Genomic DNA, 25,747 nt, shown 5'->3' with positions numbered 1-25,747 from the left:
TAAACAAAATCGCAGATAGTTAAAGAATTAAGTAAGGAAAAAAGGAAATATGGAAAAAAGGAAATAAGGAAGAAGTTTATGGGAATGCTGCTGATTTGAATAAAAGCCCTCTGAAGGAGGCAGAGTTAGGTTCTGGTCGCAAATCCTGCAAATTTCTAGATCAATTTTCAGGTCCGTTCAAAGGAACTGGAAGTGTAGAATTTAAAATTCAATTGGCGCCACCACTCAGTACATATGTTGAAGGGCTTACGTTTGAAGTGGCCAATTATTGGATTTCTATATTTCAAGGTAGTAACAATTCAGGAAAATAAAGGAAAAAGGATAAAGGTGCGGCAAAAAGCATGCTAATAGCTGTATGAATGTACTGGATAGAGAGCACTCAGAGTTGTACAGTATGTGTGTGTGTGTGTGTGTGTGCTACTTGCTTAGCTGACAGAATTATCTATTTTTAGTCCACTCAACTCAGTCGGTGTTTTGGCTGAAGAGAATTGTATAATTTCCCAGCTTCCACACGTCTGTATGTCTCTGAGTACGAAACAAGAAATAGAGATACTCAATTTATTGGTAATATATAATGTTAGAAGATTTGCACATTATTAAAGTCAAAATAAATGAATGTTTGCACACTGACAATGTGTGGTATGAAGTTTTAATTTGGTAATATATATATATATATATATATATATATATATATATATATATATATATATATATATATATATTTTTTTTTTTTTCTTACCAAATTTGGTATTATTTGTTTGTTTTTATTTGTTTTATTTATAAACCATCTTTGTTTAAGCAGATAATGAGTATTAATTAGATTGAATGTCTTAGTAGGTTTTTGAAATACTAAATTGTTGTCTGTATTCTTTGTCGTCTTTTGCTGCCTGGGAGATTTAAAAAAAACAAAAACAGGAAAAGGTAGGAAACAGAGGAGACAGAAATAGGCAGAAAGAAGGGGCTGATCCAAGGTCGCGGCCTGCTGACGTCATTGCTCGCAGCCCTAAGATTCCAGTCCACAAAGGCCAGTAAATGTTGCTGTTTTTCTCCACAAACTCTTTCACTTAATGCAGTATTCTGATATATGTGTCTATGTTTGTGATTATTAGTACTGATATACATTTAGTTTGTTTTCATTTGTGAGTTATAAACACATTTCTCAGTACTCGGGTTAAGAGGGTACATTCATTAATTTTTACATTTTCAAAATATTTCACGTAGTGATCACTTGGCAGGGGCTTGGCACCTGACTGACCATTTAATGTGTTTGATTAATTAATGGATTATGATCGTTTGGTTTCTTGTTGAGAGTCTTAAATGTTAGTTTTTTGCTTGTGCATGGTGTATTTTGATAAGAGTTGCATTGGTGAGAGTATTGATATCATTCTGTGAATCAAAGTGATTAGGCGATTAGTTGACTGTTTTTGCTGTGAACAGGTTTTTTAATTTCTCAGATTTTTCTTAATTTTTCTTTATCATTTGTGGAACTAAACAATTTGGTGGGATTGAATGTAATTAATTAATTAATTACAAGAAGTTGATTGCTTATCAATAGAATACTTGATTAACCAATTCATTGATTAAAGATTGATTAATTAAATTAATTGATTGATTTCAAACATTAATGGAATTAGGAAAAATAATGATAAATTACATCATGAATAGAATAATTAATTAATTGAAATTAATTAAATTAATAAAAATTAATTAATTACAAAATACTTTTGGATTGAAAAAAGAGAGGGACAATAAGTAAAATAGCTTTAAGAATCCTTAATTTGATGATTTAATTTATTGTAATAATTATAATAACTTACAATAAAGGAAACATAAACAAGAGTCATCACAATTAAGAAAAAGTACACTAAAATTCCAAAAGGTTTTACACCTGTTGACAGCCATGGCCAGTTGAAGGAACTCTTAACCCAGATGTAATTAAAATAATGCAAGTGCTTGTGACCACATATAAAGCAGACCAAAAGAAGGGAAAGAAAGGGCAAAAACCTAAAGAAAAGAGACAAAAAGAGGTGAGCATGCTGCAGTTGTGTGAAAATGAGGGACATTGAAAAGAAAACATAGATAAAGGTGTAGAACAAATGGCAAAAGAGGCAAAAGCAACAGGAAAACTAATGGCGGAAGTTAATACACCTTTTTCACACACAGTAGAAGGTCAAGAAACCCCCAGATTATGAGAAGGAGGTGAGGTTTGAGGATATTTATCCCCAGCTTCCATTGATCAGTCAGAAGGGAGGTTTCTGCATCAGGGCCGAAAATGACAGGATAATTGAAACAGGATATGTGGAAACAACTATGCGTCCAAGTGAGTTTGATGATGATCAGAGTGATCTGGAAGAAATCATAGGTGGATATGACCCTGAGATCAAGAAGATACTGATCAAAAGAGAAAAGAGAGGTGAGAGGACATGGAGAAAAGGACACAGGAGGTTATGCTTCAGACGTGAGTAAAAATTAATATAGTGATGGAGATTTGGAAAGTAAAGGTGCTTCATGTTCAAGAGACTTTGACCTTCCGATATTCGATTACAGGAAAGAAGAGGATCATAAGACAGCCTTAAAAGAAGTAGAACGAGGAATTGATCAATGTGTCAAAATTTTTGGACGGATCAACTGGACCAGAAGAAATTAGAGCAGTGGAAGATCATGTAGTGATGCTGCAGAAACAAAAGAGAGTTGCAGAAGAAAGAGTCCCAAGAAACAGACAGAAGATATGCACTGTGCTCAAGAAATAGTAAAGTCACACGAGGAGATGTTTCCAGTGACCATCCAAGCACGGCATTTGAAGTACAAGCCTTGGCTGTGCACAGATATGTCAAGATATACTTACAGAGAAGCGGCCTACTCTTCAAGATGGAGCACAATCTCCTCGGGGTTCCGGCTATGGAAGAAATTTTACAGAAAGCTGGACTCGATATGAGGGTATGATCCTGAGTTGTTTACTGCAAGTAGAGGTCAAATGTGGAGAGCACTGAGAGATACATTTCCTACAAATGTGCATCCTAATAACTATACTTATTGAGTCACTGGGATAGGAAGAGTCAAGAGTTCATCAGGTGTGGAGAAATATCACTGGAAATGACTCAGAGTTGAATCAAATAGAGCAGTCAAGCCAGCATGGCGAAAGGTGTCTACATGGGTCATATAGCCCATCCAGTGGAGCTATACAGGAAGAGAGAAACGTGACCTGAAAGAACTGGACCAAGAAATCCTTAGACAATTCAATCAAATACGATTGGTGGATAGTAAGGAAAAGAAACATGTTCTGCCCATACAGGGTCAGTCTCCACTAAATCAACAACCACTTCAACTGCAACCAAACCAGGTTAAGCCCCAACTGCCCCAGCCACCATTAGTTGTTCTAGCTGTTTCCTACCCACAGCCTGTTTCTGGACAAACACAGTTTTGAGGAGGAAGAGGATGAGGAAATTTTGGAAGAGGAAGAGGACGAGTCTTCAGAAGCATGTTACAATTGTGGACAGGTTGGTCATTTTGCTCATGAATGTAACAAGCCAGGAGCAAATGGCAGAGGCCAATGGCAGAAGCCAGTCAAGGCCATTTGGAGGACCGGTGAACCCTTATAGGGGCCTGGAGCCAGGATTTTAGAGGTGCCCAGAAAACAGGGCCAGGGAGATCCAACATTAAAGGTGAAAATAAACAATAGACTTTTGGAAGTGATGGCTGATAGTGGAGCTGCTTTTACCTGCATTCGGCCTGAGGATGCTGCACATCCCCCCATGTCCAATCAGTTGATTCGGACATTTGGGTTTGAAGGAGCGAAACAGCTGATTCCTCTCACGGAACACATTGACCAGAAAACTACAATACCCATATTGGTATCAGAACACATACCTAATGCATTGTTCAGAAGAGATGCTTTGTGTAGATCAGCAGCACACCAATTATTGATGACAACAGAGACTGATGCTGAAGGCCTGACACAAAGCTCAATCAATCAAATCAAACTCAGAAGAATGGTTGAGTCTTCAACCAAAGCGAGTTCAACTTAGTTCATGCGGTATCATTTTGGGACCTAAAAGAGCGACTATGAAGATAAACAAAGATTATTATCTGGATAAAGAATTTGATATTGAGAAGAGTGTGCCACATGTGACTTTGTTGGTGGCTGAAGAATATGAGCAGAAGCAAATATGATAAATGATGATAAAGATGGAGAAAGCTGGGGTTTTTTTGCCATTAAAGGAGAATATGTTATCTGGAGGAGCAAAGTTCAACGATTCTTGAAGATTATGATCTCAGCTCAAGGACAAGGACAGCCACAAGCTGTGCGGATGACACATGAATGAATTTGCAGTGTCGAGATTGATTCAGACTCGCTGAAAGAAATGTTGTGACAAGTTACAGAATTTTTGTGGTCTCAGCACAGTACTGATATTGGACTGGTGAAGTCAACACAACCAGTGAAAAATGGAAGCCCGGCCAGGAGTAAGACTTCCTTGGAAGAACCAGTGTCCATTGAAAGAAGAAGCAATACAAGGAATCAAACCACAAATTGGTTGGACTTTTGAAAGTAGGTGTTTTGAAGATAACAAAGAATCCTCATTGTAGCACACTGTTGTTGCCTGTGAAAAAAACAGATGGAACTTTACGCCTGGAACACAATTTGAGAGCAGTGAATAAAGTGGTAATGAAGTGCCGGATCCACATACCTTGTTAGGTCAGATTCCCCCTGATGTGACACATTTCACAGTATTAGATGTTTTTGGTGCATTCTTTAGTGTTACCCTAAGTGTGGAAAGTCAGAGTTTATTTTGGTTCACATATAAAAAACAGTTATATGAATACCAGCAGTTACCCCAAGGGCCCCGCCATTCGCCACATATTTTTAATAAAGTAGTAAAGGATGATTTGGCTGGAATAGATCAGTTATTACAAAGTACTGTTGTCCAATATGTGGATGACATCATTATTTGCTCACCAGATGAGAAAACATCTCTCAGAAAAAAATTGCAGTACTGTCTGGAGAAGGTCATTTATTTGGGTCAGACAATAATGCACGGACATAGGAGCATCTCTGATAGTCAAGTTGGAGATATTTGTAAGGCCCCAAAATCGACTCCTGACCGGTTCGCTAACTTCTACCGTCGTTTCATCCGCAACTACAGTCAGGTTGTTTCTCCTATGACCAAGTTAACTTCTCCCACTTCTCCCTTTGTGTGGTCTCCTTCTGGTGAAGATGCTTTTCAGGTCCTTTGTTGTTCCAACCCGATCCCTCTTGCCAGTTTATTGTTGAGGTGGACGCTTCGGACCTTGGAGTGGGTGCTGTATTGTCTCAGCAGTCAGTAAAGGACAACAAGGTTCACCCCTGTGCATTCTTCTCAAAGAAACTTTCACCGGCAGAGAGGAATTACGACTTAGGTAACCGGGAACTACTGGCTGTCAAGATGGCCTTGGAGGAGGGGAGACACTGGTTGAAGGGAGTGGAGAATCCATTTGTGGTCTGGACTGACCACAAAAACCTGTCGTACATTCAGATGGCCAACAGACTGAACTCTTGTCAACCCCGGTGGGCTTTGTTTTTTGAGCACTTTATTTTTTCTTTGACTTATATTCCAGGGAGTAAGAATGTCTAGCCTGACGTCCTGTCCAGACAGTTCGGACCAGCTGAAGAGGAGGAAGCCGGTTCCAATCACATCCTACCCTCTTCCTGAGTTATGGAAATTCAATTCAATTCAATTCAATTTTATTTCTAGTGCCAAATCATAACAAAAGTTATCTCAGGACACTTTAAAAACTAGGTATAGACCACACTCTATGACGTATTTATGATTTACATAGACCCAACAATTCCCCGTAGAGTACGGTGGCAACGAAAACCTTCCATATTACAGGTAGGAACGTCAGACAGACCCAGCTCTGTCGAGGATGGCCATCAAGACGAAATAAAGACGACGGTGAGACAAGCCCAACGCACCAGGACCGTCTCTCCTTCATTGTCATTTCGGGTGGAATTCCATGACGAAGGATACCAGGGAGTTTGTCCAGGCATGCACCATCTGCGATAGAGGCAAGGCCTCTCATCATCCTCCAGCTGGTCTTCTCCATCCTCTTCCCGTGCCTGGTCTCACATAGTGTTGGACTGTCACTGCCTGGACTGCCTGCCTCTCTAGGTAATGACACCATTGTGACCATAGTTGACCGCTTCTCTAAGATGGTTCACTTTGTTCCCCTGCCTAAACTGCCGTCAGCCATGGAGACTGCATCTCTCCTGGTGAATCATGTCTTCCGCCTCCATGGTATCCCTCTGGACATCGTCTCGGACCGGGGTACTTCCTGTGTCTGGAAAGCCTTCTGCCAGACTTTGGGAGCCAATGTGAGTTTCTCCTCGGGTTACCACCCACAGTCCAACGGGCAGCCGGAGAGGGCCAATCAGGATCTGGAGACAGCCCTGCGCTCGCAATCCCTCATCGTGGTCTTCTCAGCTGTCTTGGATGGAATACTCCCACAACTCCCTCACCTGTTCTGCCACGGGTATGTCAGCTATCGAGGCGCCTCATTAGGTTTACAAACATCCTCTCTTTCCTGCCCAGGAGTCCAAGATTGCAGTTCCCTCAGTCCAACATCACCTCCGAAGGGTCCCTCGGATCTGGAGAGAGGTCTGAGGGGCGTTGCTCCGCACGGCAGAAGAGAACCGCAGGATGGCAGATCGCTGTCACGTCCCGTCCCCTAAGTACAGACCTGGTCAAAAGGTCTGGTTGAACTCACACGACATCCCTCTGAATGTTACCTCCAAGAAGCTCGCTCCCTATTTCATTGGTCCCTTTGAGGTTGAGGCTGTTATTAACCCTTGTCTTTTGACTCAAACTCCTCGCATCTCTCAGGATCCATCCTACCTTCCATGTCTCCCAGTTGAAGCCTGTGACCATCAGCACGCTGTGCCCGCCTACTGCCTACTTTTTGTACAACATTGTTTTATTAAATCTGTTTAAACTGACTCCCACTCCTAGAGGGAGGGAGAGAGAGAGAGAGAGAGAGAGAGAGAGAGAGAGAGGGAGGGAAAGAGTGCCTGTGTTGACAACTGATGGTTTAAAAGAAGCAGCTTAATTAGTTTGTAATATTAATACTACCTTTATTTTTATTTTTTGAATACTGCAAGAAAGGATCGGACACTCGGTTAAAAAAAGAAAAAGAGAACAAGTCTCCGACAGGCAGAGACGGGACACGAGTCCCATTCCACCAAGCAGCACATCTGAATGAACCCACGTTTACAGATCTCTGCTGTTAATAAGTGAGTACAAACCGAAAGGAATAGAAAACTGAAGCTGAAGAAAACTTTAAAGGAAAAGACCCGCGAGTCTGAGTGAGGGAGAAACATAGAGCTGCTCTGTGTGTTAATGAAAGCGAGACACAGCAACAAGATCTGCATGTATGTAGGGGAGGGGTGCTGTGACACAGTCTGCTACCCTATGAGGATTTTCAGTCAAGCCAAGCACAGATATTGACGCATATTACTGATATATTACTCGGACTCGGCAAAATTGCTTTATCCTCACCGGATACTCGTGTCAGCCAAGTATCCAGCTCATCTCTGTTCATGACGTATTGGCCCCACCTTGTGAAGCAAGTAAGATCCATAGCCATTCTGTTTGCAAGGCCACATTGGCCACAAACAATTTCCCCCTTGGATTATTAAAGTATTTCTGATTCTCTCTCTATTTCTCTTTTTTTTAACCTTTTACATCATTCAGTAAAGTAAAATGAAAAGACTCGATTATTTTCTTACAGTACAGAACATCCATAGATATCTGTCTCAGAGAAGATTTGTTCACATGAACACAAACTCAAAATCCTCCAGTTTCATCAGAAAGCCATTGGCACAATCTAATGTGTCATTATCCATGGTCTTCTCTGCAATAATCTTCTCAAAAGTCTCCAGGAGGGCATCATAATTGTTTGCCACAAAGCTCACTATCCGTAATGTAAAATTCCATCGAATAGGAGCTTAGCTCTTTGAACTCATCAGAAACAGTGGCTGAAAGAGCATTGACCAAGTAATTTTGGATTGAATGGGATATCCCAGAAAACACAGCTGATGACTAGAATTGTGTGGCCAGGACAGAGTCATATTTTGCTAATATGTCTGTAAATTTCCTGTAATTCCTGTGAATTCACCACTCTCATCATGCCCACTAAATGATAGCTCCTGATGGCCAAGCAAAGAAGTCACATCAATACGGCGGTTTAGGAAAGACAAGTTTTGTTTGACTGTTTCATTATGTTTTGCTACTTGAATGCAAGCACCTTCATTTATTGCATGTTTAACCCTGACTCTGCCCAGGCAACTTAACCTTGCACATGCACTCACATGCTTATTGTTTTTTTCATGCCTTTTGTATGCCCTGTCAAAGTTAGATAGATCCTCAAAACCTACTTTTGACCAGACAACATATCCCTGAGATAGTTTCAAGTCTCTGGATCAGTATAGAAGAAGGGAATGATGTCTCTGCTGCAGACACTAAGACTTCAGTTTGTCAAGCAGTATCCGCTCAGGGAGTTTTGCTCGGTTAGCATTCCCTGCACCAGAGCGTTACAATGGGAAGTTGGGTGAATGCAAAATTTTCCTGTTTCAATGTTCGTTAGTGTTCGGTCAACAGCCCCTCACCTACGCTAGCAATAGCTCCAAGGTAGCATATGTGTTAGGTTTGCTCACTGGTAGGGCCTGAGACTGGGGAGCAGCTTTTTGGCACAACCCTCAAACACAATACGCTACTTTTCAGCAGTTTTTGAGTAAAATTCTCACGCACTAGTCAGATTATTAAGTAGATTTTGAGGTGGGACAATAGGGCTTTACAGAGTATATTCTTCAAGAGGTTAAACGAGGAGGTGAATGACTGTGTAGTGGGGAGATCTGAGAACAGTAGCTTACCGGAGCTCATTGGCCTAGCAATAAAGATTGACAACCGTCTCCGTGAGAGACGCCGTGAGCAACAGCCTAGCGTTCCAGCTAACCCTAGTGTCAACCAGTCAAAAGTAAGTTATATGAACAAGAAAAGGCAGACAAAGACTTTATAGAGGTTGTGGATTGACGACAACAACCATAATGCACCACAAAGCACAGCTACGCAGGCCACTCTCCACTGGCTTATAACCCCGCCTATCAGAGGCATCACTCTTCCTCACTTATAGCTGCCACAAGACATCTTGGACATGGAAATATGTCTCCGCTGTCCATATAGGGGGCAAAACTAATATGCTCTGTGTCCATAGGCACACAGTGACAGCACAGGCACCACCAGTCCGCCCCGGCTCAAGCCAGCCCGAGCTCCTCGTCAGTGACAGACAGGTCTTCTGACTCGGCTTTAGCAGCTGCAGTAGCCGCCTCCTGTTCCTCCATCAGCTTCAGCTGCTCATTGTAGTATTGCAGCTCATGAGGGTAGCCATGAACATCAGTTTCGAGCATCAGGTCTTTCAAATCCCTTTCTTCCGTATCATATCTGCCGCCATTGTCATTACTTCACCCACATCCTTCACAGCACCTGTTAGCTTAGCTTCCAAGTAAGATGGCGGATGTTAGTTTCTGCCGGTTTTCGGCAAGTGAAGTCCCACCCACTGATCTATAATAGGTCTGTAGCGTAAGTGGATCCTACCCCCTAAAGATGTTGTCTCACCAGAGCCCGTCCCTTCTAACACTCCCTGCTTAAATTACATGAAATGACAAATAACATTTAAAGCAGGAAGTGTTAGAGGTAGATACGGCTCTCTCCCGTGTCAGGGGATTATGAGGGAATGATGCACGACCATTCAAAAATATTTCATCATTAATAGTTTCTAAGGCTACAAATCTTAATGCAAATGGGTGAAGTATTACTTTAATATAAATATTTTTGGCAAAATGCTCTATAAAAGCTTAAACATGTTTGTGAAGTTCTCATCAAATTATTTTATTTTTGTAATGTAATTTATACCAATTTTAAAGCTGGTACAGCTTAAAAAATAAAAGTGTTCAAAAATAAATCAATTAAAATGATATATTGGCAGCACCTTCTAAACTTATTGTCAGCTGTAGCCTTTTCAGCATCTTGACCTGCTTGGTCTGTGGCTCCATCAATAGTCACTGTTCATGCAAAAATATCGATTTCTTTGAAGACATTACAGCTAAGGTTTTGTCTGGGGAAATATGAATGAGCTTCTCTGAGCACACTGATGTGCACTGTGATTAGTATATAATCCATAATTATGGTTCATTTTTATTTCATCCACGGAGAAAGTAGGGTCATGTGCAAACCTATGCCTGTGCATTCGTCTGCTCAACATGTTCAGGTGGGACCACTAAATTGCAGAGTGCACAAGAAAAAGTTTAGACAACCACAACAAGATGAAACCAAACAAGATTTTTGCAGTTTGATCACAAGATTAGCATCTAAGATTACGGTAATTTTAGAGGTGAAAAAAACGTTTTTTATCTTTACAAGAAAAAAGTAGCAGATTTATGAACACATTTTTGGGAAAATAGTGTTTTGTTTAACACTCCCTGTTGAACTTCACACTAAAAATATATATATATATAACCTTGTATAAATTGAGAAAGAATGATGTCCAGATATCACATCTAAAAATTTGATTTCACAGAATCTAAATTGAGTAACTTCTTATGAGCTTATTATTTTATTTTTACGTAAACAATAATACTGCACTTGACTCAACCTTAATTATTTGCCTTGATTCAAATTATTTTGGATACTATTTAGTTCAGTAAAAATCAAACATGTCTCTAAATGCTCAAAGATTTTCACTATCAAATCAATAATTTTATTCTGTTTTAAATGGCAGTTATTAGTTTGAATGAACATTTTACACTTTTTTCAGTGCATCACCTCAGGATCACCACAGACGCTGCCTCATGTTGTGTACTTTCTCTGCAGCAAACTTGTAAAAAATACTGTGTTTTGATGTTTAGAAATAGTGAAGAATGCATACAAGGTCCGATGACGTCATACGTAATAAGTAGCCATCTTGGGTACAGACGGCTGGATTATTTCCGCCAGCAGCTCGTTTACTTGGCCAAAGAATCTATCAGCTGCACATGCCTCTAGTGACTTAACAGTTCGAAAGTTACACCCAACAACCTCACATTAATTTTTTTATGAACGTACAAAGTACAAAGTACAACAATAATTTACTAGGCTGGCAGGTATGTGTCTACATGTAAATTTACAGAAAAAATGACAGTTTCCCGAGCAGGTACACGCCACATTGCAGAGAGTGTTATTTTGTGGCTATATTGAGTTCATGTCTCTGTGACTGGGTTGGCATCAACTTTTCAGATGTTGGTAAGCCTTTAATACGATTTAAATTTTTGCATTATGCTCCTGTGTAAACCTGAGTATAAAGAAAACACACACTCCCTCAAGTAAAAATGCTTTATCTCATTGCAAACATGGTATTAGTCATTGCTTAAGGCGTTTGCTGTTTTGTCAATCCAAATGCCATCTGGGTAAACACAGTTCCCGTTGACCATCTGTTTGCTCAAATTTATTTTTTGTCAATTTCAAAGACAACCACAGTGCACACTGCTTGTAATTTGACAGGTGGGGAAGGTGTGAAGTTGGCAGTGTGCCACAACATCATAGCCACCAGGCCTGCTGCTTCTTTGTGTGATACTCTACAGTATGTTACTGTAAACCTATTGAACTCTAATAAATAAGCTGTGCTTGGTGTCATAGGTATCCATAGAAGAAGTTTAAAAATGTGTCAAATGTGTGCCGAATGCTGGAAGTTTAACAAAATATTATTAATAAGAGGTCAATTTACTAGTGTTTCCCACAGGTTTAAAATCCATCTTACCATGTAAAGAATATGAGGATGGATCAAATGACATCAAATGTGATTTGTCAGGTTTGTCAAGTGAAAACAAGTAGCAGATTAGTGTCATTCAATTTTGAGCACAATAGGATAAGGCTGGTTTAATTATTTGTTTGTGCTAGCAATTACCAAGAAAAAAATTCAAACCAACAATGTGCTCAACCATATGCTGTACCTTCTGACTCAGTAGGAACAAACCCTTTGGTTCCTATACAGAAGATGTGAATCTATAAACATGTCTTACAAACATAAACACCTGGGCCCTATTTCAGAAAGCAGGATTTTTGATAACTGAGTATGTTTACACTGAGATTAGATAAACTCTGGGTTTTTGGTTTCAGAAAGAGAGATTACTTAAACTCTGGGTCGGTAACTGTGGTAACTTTTATGCGCTGTCGATTATTTCTTTGAACAGTGTTTTTTGCCCTCACATTTAAATAATCAAATAAACAAATACAACACAGTGACTCTGTGCAGACAGTCATCAGTTTGTTAGAGCATTTCCGCTAAAATGTTCATTGAACATTATGTGGGATCTCAGTTTAAATAATCGGTATGAAGCTTTAGATACTATCACACTCTATCACTTGTATGTGATCGGTCGCAGCGATTTTGGAGGTAACGAAATCGCTCTAACTCATATAGGATTTACAGTAAACAAGAATGACGTGTCGATCAGGACAGGAATGAAGAGGAGACGTAATTTCTTCTAAGCGTTCTAGCCGTATTTATCTCCAATACTCCAATACTGGGTATTGTCATCAGTCTAGAACAAAACATAATCACCATAAGTCATAAATGAATGATACATAAATATTGAAAGACTGTATACAAATCACTAACAATTCACTATACAGTATAGCACACAATCAACTCAAACAATACATCTCAGCATGAACATAAACCTCATAGCATCTATCCAATGGAAAATGGCAACCCAAAATTACAAAAAAACTTTACAAAGATAGATATCAACATGGCTATATGCTACAAAGTTTACACCAGGCAGAAACAAAATGTGACGGCTCCACCAGCAGAGCACAGTACACTAAAACAAGTATAATTGGCTGCACAGTTTTCCAGGTTGAATGTGAAAGACTAAGAACAAGACTTTCAAATGAATTATAATTTAGTGTAGGTTTAGGGTTGATTTATAGGCCTGAGTCAAAAATAGCTGCAACGTGTCCTCCTCGTCCACTGCCTCGAGGAATATGAGTATTAATATGACTGGGAGATTTGGTTTAATTTAAGCTAACATATTCTTCATGACACAGCAAGGTTTCAGTCAGACAGAGTAAATCAATATGATTATCTGATATCAGATCATTTACCATTACAGCTTTAGATGACAGAGATCTGATTTTGTTGCATTACCGCAGATTTTGTGTTGATTTGTATCAAGTTTTTCTGTATAGCTCCCCTTCTGTTCATTTTTGATCTCGTTAATTTAAATGATTGTCGGGCAGACAGCGTTTGTATATTATACTGAGCTGGAAAGTGTTCCACAGGGAGCGCAGGTGTGTAAGACCGCCACTCTGCTTACTGGGCATCTGTGATAAGGGCAGCGCAGAGAGGTGAATTAAACTGCGACTCTGTTTCCTGATCCCAACACTGGGTTGTAATGGTTTTAGACCGCTAACAACTGCATCCAGGTTCTTAGATATGAGAGCGGCACCCCTCCAAGTAGGATGAATGCCATCTCTACTAATAAGATGAGGGTTTCCCCAGAAAGATGGCCCATTATCTACGAAGCCCACATTATTTAACGGGCACCATCCAGACAGCCAGCGACAGAATGATGACATGCGGCTATACATGTCATCCCAAGTCAAGTTGGGCAGGGGACCAAAGAAAATTACGGAGTCCGACATAGTTTTTGCATAAGAGCACACCGACTCCACATTAATTTTAGTTACCTCCGATTGACGTAATCGGGAGTCATTACTGCCGACGTGAAAAAAAATCTTACCATATTTACGTTTATCCTTAGCCAGCAGTTTCAAATATGACTTGTAAACAAAACCACACACACGCGATCAATGCGTGTGACGTGTTACGGCGTGTTGGCGTATGGACAGCAAGAAGCATTGGCCGGCCCTGGCAGTGTGAGTACAAACGGGGCTGGGGCGCGGGGGGAGAGGGAGGGGGGACAGGTACCCTAAAGTCCGGGTCGCGGTCTGGAAGGACAGTGTGAGTACGCTCTAAGTGGCTTTGCACCGGCTAAAATTGGTGGCCGGCTAGCTACCGTAGCGTAAGACTGAGCTTCCATGGTGCGGAGCTGTGCCTCTAACTCACTGAGCCTACTACAAATACACTACATTTATTACATTTACCAATATCACTAAAGGAGGCAGAGGAGTAGCTAAACATACGACACTCCGAGCAAGAGAGAGCAGAGTCTCTAAGTTCACGTTTCTCAGCAAGAGAGAGCAGAGTCTCCAAAAGTAGAACGGGAGGCAGAGCCTTCAGCTACCAAGCTCCTCTCCTGTGGAACCAACTCCCAAGTGTTATTCGGTATACATACACTGTCCCCATATTTAAGAGTAAACTTAAAACTTTCCTTTTTGATAAAGCTTACAGCTAGGACTTACGAGCCCTTAGCAATGTTGTTATTTTTAAGCTGATTTTGTTCTGCTTAATGATGCTGCTATAGGCCTAGTCTGCCGGGGGATAATACTTTTCCTGATACTCTGAGCTTCTCTCCTCTCTTTCTGTATCATTCATGTCTCATCAATGCATGTTACTAACTCAACTTCTTCCCCAGAGTTGTTTGTGCTTTGTCGTCTCGCAGGTCTCTGCTGATCGTGGTGGTGCCTGCTGCCGTGGTCCTGCATGACGCTTCCTGCTACTATTATAATCTATAACCTTAGCTGTGCTTGTTTCTACTATTCTGCTGTATTAACTGCCATAACAATAAGTCATATTCACATTACTATAGATATTATAATTGTTACTGGAAGTGTGTCTGTCTCTGTCTTTGTGTCTGTCTTTGTCTTTCTCTGTCCATCTGTCCGTCTTTTCTCTCTTTCTTTCTCCTTTTCTTCCTCCCCAACCGGTGCAGACAGATGGCCACCCTACTCTAGTTGGGTCTATGTTTCTCATAGAGTGTGGTCTTTACCTAGTTTGTAAAGTGTCCTGAGATAACTTTTGTAGCAAAAACAGCAGCATTTAGTGACAGAAGCAAACAGTGAAACAACGAGTGACCAACACACAAGCACCAGAGATTACGTTATACGTCACCGTAACACGTCAGCACGATCTCCACATTCCAAATGAAAAACATTTGAAAGCTCACACCCTTGGCTATCATCTATAAGTACATACATTGGCCCTAAGTGATGACAGAGATCCCGCATGTCATCCTGAATGAAAAGAAGAAAGCATTCAGAGATGGCAACCGTGAAGAGGTGAGGAGAGTGTAGGGGGTACTGAAACTGAAAATCCGGGAGGCTAAAGACAATTATAGGATAAAGCTGGAGAACAAACTCCAGTGAAAAAACATGAGGGATGTGTGGAGTGGCATGAGAACCATCACCGGATTCCAGAAGACTGGTAGCATGGCGTTGGAGGACCATTTGGACCAGGCCAATTAACTGAAACTATTTTTAAAAAAGTTTGATACTACGGCACATCCCCCAGATTACTCTGCTGCTGCCAACCCCTCAACTGATGCCATTTTACCTCACCCTACTACTCCTCCTAACAGACCCTTTGTCTGCCCCTCACCACCTCACTTCACACCTACCTATTCCACCCCTCCCCCCCTGCTCTAAATTATGTCCTCCACATAACCTGATGACATCAGCCCTTCCCCAACGGACACCTCTACAGTGTCCTTCACACCTGACCTGGTGAGAAGACAGTTTACAAGACTCCACTCTGGCAAAGCTGCAGGCCCCGATGATGTATTTCCCAGGGTGCTTAAAGCCTGTGCCCCCAAGCTGTGTGGAGAACTGAGTCAAGTCTTCAGCCCGAGCCTGCACCGAGTGGGTCCCTGTGCTGTGCAAGACGTCCTGCTTCGTGCCTGAGCCACAGCCGCCGCGTCCCAGTGGCCCTCAGGAATACAGACCAGTGGCCCTGACTTCCCACATCATGAAGACAATGGAGAGACTCGTCCTGGAGTAGCTAAGGCTTATGGTCAGGCCCTTCACTGATCCACTACAGTTCGCCTACCATCCCAGGCTGGGAGTTGAGGACTGCATCACCTACCTGCTGAACAGAGTCTACAGTCATCTGGACAAGCCTGCAAACACTGTGAGAGTCATGTTCTTTGACTTCTCCAGTGCATTCAACACCATCCATCCGGCTCTACTGGGTAAGAAGATGGCTGCGATGCAGGAGGAGGCTCCCATCGTGTCCTGGATTGTGGATTACCTGATGGGTAGACCACAGTATGTAAGCCTACAGAACTGTGTCTGACAGGGTGGTCAGCAACACTGGGGCCCCACAGAGGACTGTCCTCTTTCCCTTTCTCTTCACCCTCTTCACCTCAGACTTCAACTGTTGCACTGAGTCCTGCCACCTTCAGAAGTTTTCTGATGACTCAGCAATAGTTGGCTGCATTGGAAAGGGGAATGTAAGTGAATACAGGACTGGCTTTGTCACAGTGAGCTGAATAATCTGCAGCTCAATGTGACTAAATCAAAGAAACTTGTAGTGGATCCGAGGGAGGTAAAAAAAACAGTGACCACTGTCTCCATCCAGGGGGTCCCTGTGGACACTGTAGAGGAGTATAAGTAGGCTCCAGTCTATCTTGGACAATGTCTCCCATCCTTTCTATGACACACAGGCCCAGCAGAGGAGCACCTCCAACAACATCCACAGGGGCGTCAAGTACCCCTGCGGATGTTGTCCCATAACAGGTCTTACTGGCCAGGTCTCCGAGCTTTGGAACAGGAAGGGGGATTCTTGGGAGCATCAGTTAGTGACTATAAGGGCTTCTAGGGTCTTCCCTCTAGTCACATCATCCGCGGGACTATTCACAGAGTCTTCATAGCGCTGTGTGCAGTTCTCTGTTAAATCCTGGATCTCTGAGACTCTAGCTCCCACAAAAACCTTGTAGCGGAAAGACTGTGAGTGGAGCCAATTTAACACGGTTGTGGAGTCGGACCACAATATGGTACGATCCAACATCAAGGTCAGTTCCTTCTGGAGGACATGAGCCAGCTGTGCTGCCACAAGTGCTGCACAAAGCTTGTAAATTGGCAAGGCTGAGGAATAGGTGTATCTGGCCTCCATCGTCCTTGGTCCTCAGGTAGGCTACGGCTACAAAAGCTAGTTTGGAGGCGTCTGCAAAGCTGTGCACCTCACGAGTAGCACCCTCACACAAGAAGGTCTCTGAGTTGATCAAAAAGTAATCTTGCTTCAGCCGGTGTGCACACACTCTGCAGGCAGTTATCGACATAGAAGCGTTTCTCCACTGAGAGTTTCAGCTCATCGTCTGGCTCAATGTGATCCACAACTTGGCATTGTAGGGTGTATGCAGCACAACACAGGCTGCACATTGTGCCAAAAGGCAGGACTTGCTACTTGAATGTTCTTTTAGCCTCATCCACCTTCAGGTGACGCCACAGGAACTGCAACAGGGAGCAGGTGTACGCTAGTCCGCTTGCTTGAGGCTCTTTCGGAGACGCCTCTCCATACTACACAGCAGAGGCATGACTGACTCTTTGGGCACGTGTAGCAGGGACATGTCTTGATGCTGCAAGACCTCTTTGTCATGTTGGGAGGGGACAGTATCTGCTTGCCGAAGAATTTGGACATGCTGGTATAGCTCATCCATAGGTAGACTTTGTGTTCTGCTTCTCTTTAATACCTCTAGTTTGACACAATACTCATAGTGGAACCATTCTGCTAACTCATGCAGAGTGTGGGGAGCCCCAGGCAGCTTGAACTGTTGCCGGCAAAAGTCAGTTTGCCGTTCTGGTGGAAGTTTGCAAACCAGTCGAGCTACGTGTGAGCCACATTTTTTTGTTTAATTTCCCCTTCAGGTCCCAGGGTCTGCAACAAGTCAACCAGAGATTTTATCTGGAGGGAGAACCTCCGGAAGGCTTTAGCATCTCCGCACCCGACTTCAGGGGCTTCCATAACACCCATTATCTTCCTTAGGGCAAGCTGATGCGGTTGACCGTACTGATAATGAAGGGCTGCCATGGTATGTGTATAAGGGGTTGGCAAGTTTAAATAGGCATTAGCAATGAGACTGGCTTCCTCTAATTTCAGATTGTCCACAACTACCTGATACTTGAACAGTTCTGTGGCATGGGCTGGGTGTAGGTTATGGGAAGCTAAGCGAAGCCTCGCATACTCACCGGCGTCAGGGTTTAGAAATTTTGGAAAGGTCGGTTGGGGACCCTTAATCACTTGTTAAGCTACCCGTGGACGTAGGTGTCAGCTGTGGTGGCAAGGACATAGCAGATGCCCAGGGAAGATAGGCTAATGCAGGCACTGAGCGCATTGAACCTGCACAGGCTGGTGCAGGATAAGAAAGTGGATGAGGAGCCGTGTACGGGTGCTGAGGTTGCAGCAGCATCAGCGGTGGAGGCATCATTTTTAAGGGTGTAGTAGGGTTCTCTACCAGCAGGTTCAAACTTAAGGTTACAAGTAACACTGTGCAGGTCCTCCACAGGTTCAGGCCATGGCGGAGGGTCAGGCCAGTCATCCTATTCCTTTAGTGCTGCAGTCAGAACTGAGTAGCTCCGGGAGTCTACAGCGCTGGCTGGTTGAGGGTTTGGGTGAAGATATGATGAGGTTAGGCTGGTGGCTCGACCCATATCCACTCTCAGGGAACGAGCTACTTCGATAAGCTCTTTGATTTCACATCAGGCATCATCAATGGCTTTTAATGTCTGCAAAGCCTGACTTGATTGCGCTAGCCTGGCGTTCTTTTCTTGAATGTCTCTCATCTCGCTCATTTGTGGCTTCTGGTAGGGGCTACCCTGGTAGGGGGCCGTATACTCAGATAGGACAGAACTACTCCAGTCTCTCCTCTGATGGCAGATTGGGGCTAGCTGAGGAGTTTCTTGGTGAGCAGCATTCCCATGGAAGCTAGCAGAGGGAGACTGTGCTGGATGGAAGGGGGTCACCTGGACTGGATCCTCCTATTGTATATGTAAGTGCCCTGTCTGCTGAAGTAGTTAAGGGTTGGTTTCCTATTTCTCTCCAATAGGAATCCACATAGTCCATATCAAGATCTCTGAATCTGTCAGGTCGATGTGTTTGCCGGTGAGGCCTCACAGTAGGATTTATTTCTCTATCCAACTCCATCTTGAATACTGATATCCGGCTTGAAGGACCAATGTTTTGGAGGTAACGAAATAGCACTAACTTGTATAGGGCGCGCTAGCAAATATTAAACATCAAACTTGCACATACAGGAGCGATATTAAACTCACAATAATGGAATAACAAAGCACCAAACACTTACTTTCAGGCATAAACTTAATATCTGGAGTATCACTCAGTGGAGAAATATGGGAGAAGAGGAATTATAAGCACATGGTTGTGTGCACTGCTTTCCAACTCTTACTCTTAGCAGGCAATAACAAAAACGTAGCTTATCTAAGGAACGTCATTCTCTCTGGTGAGAAGGCGAAGGTAGAGGCTCTTAAATGACAGTTACTCATAAGAGCAAAAGCCTTTCAAACACTACATGTTCATATTTCTGATATTTCTGTCGATTATAGTTTGAAAGTGAGTCATTGAATAGTCTGCAGCCTGGCTGACTGTGACTTTGTTAAAATTGAGTACATTTGTTGAAGAAGCTGAAGTAAAACTACTAAATGCTGTTGCGCAAAGATTCAAAAAGACTAGATGTCTAACATCTACTGGATTTCAACCTGGAGATAAGAAACACGTTATTACTAGATCAGATTGTGATCTGTATCTATGTTACAGAAGCCCTGAGAGGCAAGGTGAAAACAGTTTTTGTGGGGGCATTGTTGGCTAAAACCTGGTATTGTTGGCTAAAACCACTCCTAGATGTGGCAAGTTTGCCGGGCACGGACTGTTTGGGAAAGGTTGGCTTGATGACGCCAATCAATGCGTGTGACGTGTTACGGCCTGATGACGTATAGGCAGGCAAGAAGCATTCCGCCGAGGCCCAAGAAGTGTGAGTACCAGTGGGCCTGGCCCGCAGGGGGAGAGGGAGGAGGGGACAAGTACCCTAAAGAACGGGGCACGGTACGGTTGGACAGTGTGAGTGTGCCCTAAGGGCCCTCTCCCCCCGCGGAGACCTCAGAGTTTTTGTGCATCTTGTCCAACTGTTTTTGAATATTTTCATCCAACCAAATCTGCAGTAAACACTCCACCTCCGCATCACACCAACCTGAACCTTTCGCCGGCATTGTTTTAAATGTCCGCGCATTGTCCGTCCTTCTTTTTTCTATGTCCGAACAGGCACACATAAAAGGCGATCGCAATCACATCTCTGCCGGTCTGTTGTTTCGTCAGGCGGCTCTGCTCTGTGCAGGCCACTTAGGCTCCAGGATTCGGGTAGGCTGGGGCGACCGGTCCTAAAGAGGCTGCAGAGGAGATCCAGCAGGAGAGAGTTGAGCAGGAGGGTGTCCTCCAGTTTTATAGACATGATGGTGTCATCAGACAGAGGTCAGGTCAGCTAATGGACTAACAGTTTGGGGCCCTTTCAAGGGTTTTTCCACACATAGGTGTGACCTGTTGGGGGAGGGGTTGGCCTGGTTGTTACCATCTTCCCTTTGTTTCTGACCAGATGACAGAGAGCAGGCTTTTTTGGCCTTGTGTAGTCATTTGTTTGATCATGCTGCGGCCTTGTCTAAACCAAACTGGAAGTTCAAATTAATCCAGAAATGAACAATCCTCTGTGGAATGCCGGTTGAACCTACAGTGATACCTTATTGACACTTCTCCCTGCCCTGACTCAGGATCTTTTCATTAAAGATAAATGTGCCCAGTCTGCATAGACATCCATTAAAATATCTCCATACACTCGATTTAAATGGAGGCTCTGTCTTTAATTTACCTTGCTGCCATGTTGAATCATTGTATCAGAGCTCCATTGATATTGGCTTTTTGTGTCAGGCTCAACCTACTCAGAACTGATTCAACTGACTCTGATCAGGTGTGGAACAGGAATCTCAGAGTTTTCCATCACAGGATGGATCAACTCAAAGTTCAGGATTAGGTTAGGAGTTTGTTTAGCCTGCTTTTGGAAGCAGAGCCCAGAGCAGCGAGAAAATGCATCGATTCAATTCAATTCAATTCAACTCAATTCAATTTGATTTGTAGTGCCAAATAACAACACAAGTTATCTCAGGACACTTTATAGAGTAGGTATACACCACACTCTATGGCTTATTTATGATTTACATAGACCCAACAATTCCCCCATTGAGTACAGTGGCAACAAAAACCTTCCCTATAACAGGCAGGAACGTTATGGAGCTCTATGGAGGACGGCCATCTCTCTTGACCGGTTGGGGAGAGAGAGAAAGAGAGAAAAGATGGACAGATGTACAGAGAGAGACAAAGACAGACACAAAAACAAACACAGACACAAATCCAGAGATGCAAGCAACCACAAAAGTAACAGTGACTATAGTGATAGCTAATGCAATGTGAATATAACTTACAAGTTATGGCAGTTAATCCAGCAGAACAGCAAGAAACAGGCACAGCTAGAGTGACAAAACATGGAGAAGATAATAATTATGGTGGCAAACGTAGAGTTTAATTAGTTACATGCGTTGATGAGTCATAAATGATACAGACAGACAGGATAAAAGCTCAGAGTATCAGCAACAATAGTATCCTCCGGCAGACTAGGGCTACTGCATCATCATTAAGCATGACTAAGTCATCAAAAAATAAAAAAAATACCAACATAGCTAAGGGCTCGTAACAAAGAGAAAAGTTTTAAGTTTACTCGTAAATATGGGGACCGTGTCTGCCTCCCAAATAACAGTCGGGAGTTGGTTCCACAGGAGAGGTTATTGGTAGCTGAAGGCTCTGCCTCTCATTCTACTAGCCTTGCAATCTCAGAGTGCAGTGATCTAGTCAGGTAATACGGTGCTATGAGCTCTTTAAGATACAATGGAGCCTGACCAATAAGAGCTTTGTAGGTAAGGAGGAGGATCTTAAATTCTATTCTAGATTTTACAGGTAGCCAGTGCAAATAAGCTAATACAGGAGAAATATATTCTCTTAGATTTGTTTTAGTTAGTACACGAACTGCAGCATTTTGGACCAACTGGGGACTCTTAACAGACTTATTGTAGCAGTCTGATAATAAGAAGTTGCAATAGTTCAGCCTAGAAGTAACAAATGCATGGACTAGTTTTTCTGCATCTTTCTGAGACACAATGTTCCTAATTTTCGCAATATTACGCAGGTGAAAATATGCAGTCCTTGTCGTAAGTTTTATGTGAGAATTGAAGGACATATCCTGATAAAAAATAACACCCAGATTCTTTACTGCGGTGCTGAAGGACAACACAACATCATCCAGAGTATCAATAGTATCTTTAGCTATTGAGTTTTGGAGGCCTTCAGGGCCAAGTACAATAACTTCAGTTTTATCTGAGTTTAATATCAGAAAATTGCAGGTCATCCAGATTTTTATTTCCTTAATGCACATTTGAAGTTTAGCTAACTAATCGGTTTCTTTTGGTTTGATTGACAAATATAATTGTGTATCATCAGCATAACAATGAAACTTTCTGGAGTGCTTCCTTATAATATTTTCTAAGGGAAGCATATATAAGGTGAAAAGAATCGGTCCAAGGAAAGAACCCTATGGGACTCTGTGACTGACTTTAGTGTGCATGGAGGATTTGTCGTTAACATGTACAAACTGACATATATCTGATAAATACGACTTAAACCAGCTTAATGCGGTTCCTTAAATGCCAATTAGATGCTCCAGTCTCTGTAGCAGGGTGCGATGGTCAATAGTGTCGAAGGCAGCACTAAGATCTTGTAAAACAAGCACAGAGACAAGTCCTTTGTCTGAAGCTATTAGAAAGTCGTAATTTTTACCAGTGCTGTCTCAGTGCTATGATTTGCTCCAAATCCTGACTGGAAGTCCTCAAATAACTCATTGTTATGTACAAATTCACACAGCAGATTAGCAACTAATTTCTCAAGGAGTTTAGAAAGAAAAGGAAGGTTAGATATAGGTCTATAGTTGGCTAGTACCTCTGGATCAAGACTGGGCTTTTTAAGAAAAGGTTTAATTACAGCTACTTTAAAAGACTGTGGTACATAACCTGCTGATAAAGACATATTAATCATATCTAGTACAGTGAGGCTAATTAAAGACAACACTTCTTCAGGTAACCTAGTTGGAACTGAGTCTAGGGGACAAGTAGAAGGCTTTGATGCCAAAATAGTAGAGGTCAATTTGTTAAGGTCAACTGTAGAAAAGCAGTCCAAGAATATATCAGGTCGTACAGTTGTTTCTGAGGTTCGTGGGACTGAAGAAAAATTGGTGCCAACCGAGTTGATTTTGTCTCTAATAGTTAATTAACAATTTTGTCATTAAAGAAGGTCATGAAGTTGTCCTAGTCATTACTACTGAGGGTCATAGCTGTAGCTCTCTGTCAGCCTGGCTACAGTGCTGAAACGAAATCTAGGATTGCTCTTATTCTACTCTATTGAAGATAAGTAATAGGCTGGACAGGTGCAGACTGCAGCGTATCATACATTCTGCAGAAAAGGTGATTGGCTGCAACCTCCCTTCTCTCCCAGAACTCTACTCTTCTAGGACCCTGAGGAGAGCAAGGAAGATAGCTGCTGATCCCTCCCATCCTGGACACTATCTGTTTAAACCACTCCCCTCTGGCCGGAGGCTGCGGTCCATCAGGACCAAAACCTCCCGCCACAAGAACAGTTTCTTCCCCTCTGCCATCAGGCTTTGGAATTCTGCTAAAGACACTTAACTGTCATTCGTTATATTAACGACATCTGGAACTCATACGTTATATTAACATACCCAAATCACAGGTGTTATATTAACCCCCCCCTTTTTTTTTTTTTTTCACTGGACACTTTAACTTGCACACTACCACCTGCACTGGTCATGCAAATACACTCACTTATATTTCATGTATATAATTCAATGCCGTATGTTTAGTTTGCTTGTGTTCATGTTTATATTTATGTAGGCACTGTCAAATCAAGTCAAATTCCTTGTAATGAAAATTGCCTGGCAATAAACCTGATTCTGATTCTGTCAGCCTGGCTACAGTGCTAAAAATAAATCTAGGATTGTTCATATTCTCCTTTATTAAAGATGAGTAATAAGCTGCTCTGGCATTACGGAGGGCCTTCCTAAATTTTTTTAGACTTTCTGGCCAAACTAAGCAAGATTCCTCCAATTTAGTGGAACGCCATGACTTTCCAATTTCCGTGATACTTGTTTTAATTTACGGGTTTGTGAGTTAAACCATGGAGCTAACTTCCTCTGTTTCACTATCTTCTTTTTTATAGGGGCAACAGAGTCGAGTGTTGTCCATCAACATTGTGATAAATTTCAGAGAAATTAAAGTTAGTCATAGACTAAGTTTGAATCTAGAATATTAGGATAAGACATTACATTAAATGCAGATGGAATTGCTTCCTTAAATTTGGCAACAGCGCTATCAGATAAACATCTAGTGTAGAAACGTCTGCCCAGAGGTGAGTAGTCCTGTAATATGAATTCAGAAGTTATTAAATATAGGTCTGATTTCCACACCATAAGCAAAAACAAGGTTGAGGGTGTGATTAAAACAGTGAGTAGGTTTATGTACACTCTGACTGTGACTCAGACTGTGTAAATGTGACTGCATCCTAATCCCAACAACGGGTTGTTGTCAGAAGGTGGTGGTGGTGGTGCAGGACTGGACAGTCAGGGAACATCCCTATTGTTCAATTTGGTGGAGCAAAATAATAGTTTTGCCCCATTTTTGTCTTTTTTAAACAAACGTATCATCATACAGTCCCTGCAATCAATTTATTTTTCTTGCAACTGATAATGTGAATTACACATTTTTGGACGAACCTTTCAGTTGGGTCAGTTGAATTTGGGGCTGACCGTGTTACACTTTGGCTGTCAATCACAATCTGTGAATTCACACAGGGGTGAAGGTTTACAAAGGAACAAAACAAGTAATTTAGCTTAACTGACCATCATGGACTGAAATTAGAACATCAGGTCAGGATCAGGCCCCCAAAAAACTTTACCCTAATTCAGTATGCATTAAATGGCCCAATTAGATACTGCAATTGACTTGTCAAACTCTTAGGAGTTTATGTTGAAAACAAATATCAGCCCATGTACTATCGGATGCTTTTGAGACAAATATCATGTTTGACCTAATTAATAAAAAAAAAAAAATAAGACATAGTTAATTAAAACTTAATGAATCACATGTCATGTCCTATGATGGTTTCACTACTGTTTCAAATTATTCTCCATCCTGAAAAACGTTCCAAGTCATTTTAGTGTTATAGTCCGTAGATCACATTTGCACATTCATTTAAGACAGATAGTTTGAAGTATAATAAAGCTGATGGGGGTGGTATTAATTTTTCAATTCATCATCCCTCAAACCATTAAGTAACTCAGTCTTAAAGACTGCAGTGAACAGATTCAGTGATGATGAGCTCTGGTCAAGAATTGAACATGAAGGCCTTCTTTTGAAGACAGACTTAGATAAAAAGCATTTGTATTGGGATGTAATGAAAGACTCCTTTTTTTCCATGGCAATAAACTGCTCTTTGCTGGCTCAGCAAACAAGAGATGAGAAAAGGATGGCTGGTGCACATTTGATTGTGAAATCTCCGCTATAAAAGAGAGGATAAAGTGATTCTAAATCAACCATAAAATTGCAGATGGTAATCCAGTGCACGCCAGTAAATATGTTAAATGACTATCATCATTATCGCCTCTCCC

This window comes from Echiichthys vipera (genome assembly GCF_963691815.1).
Source record: "Echiichthys vipera genome assembly, chromosome: X".
Classification (NCBI taxonomy): Eukaryota; Metazoa; Chordata; class Actinopteri; order Perciformes; family Trachinidae; genus Echiichthys; species Echiichthys vipera.
The sequence above is the reverse complement of the archived record's forward strand: the minus strand, read 5'-3'. Positions refer to the sequence as shown.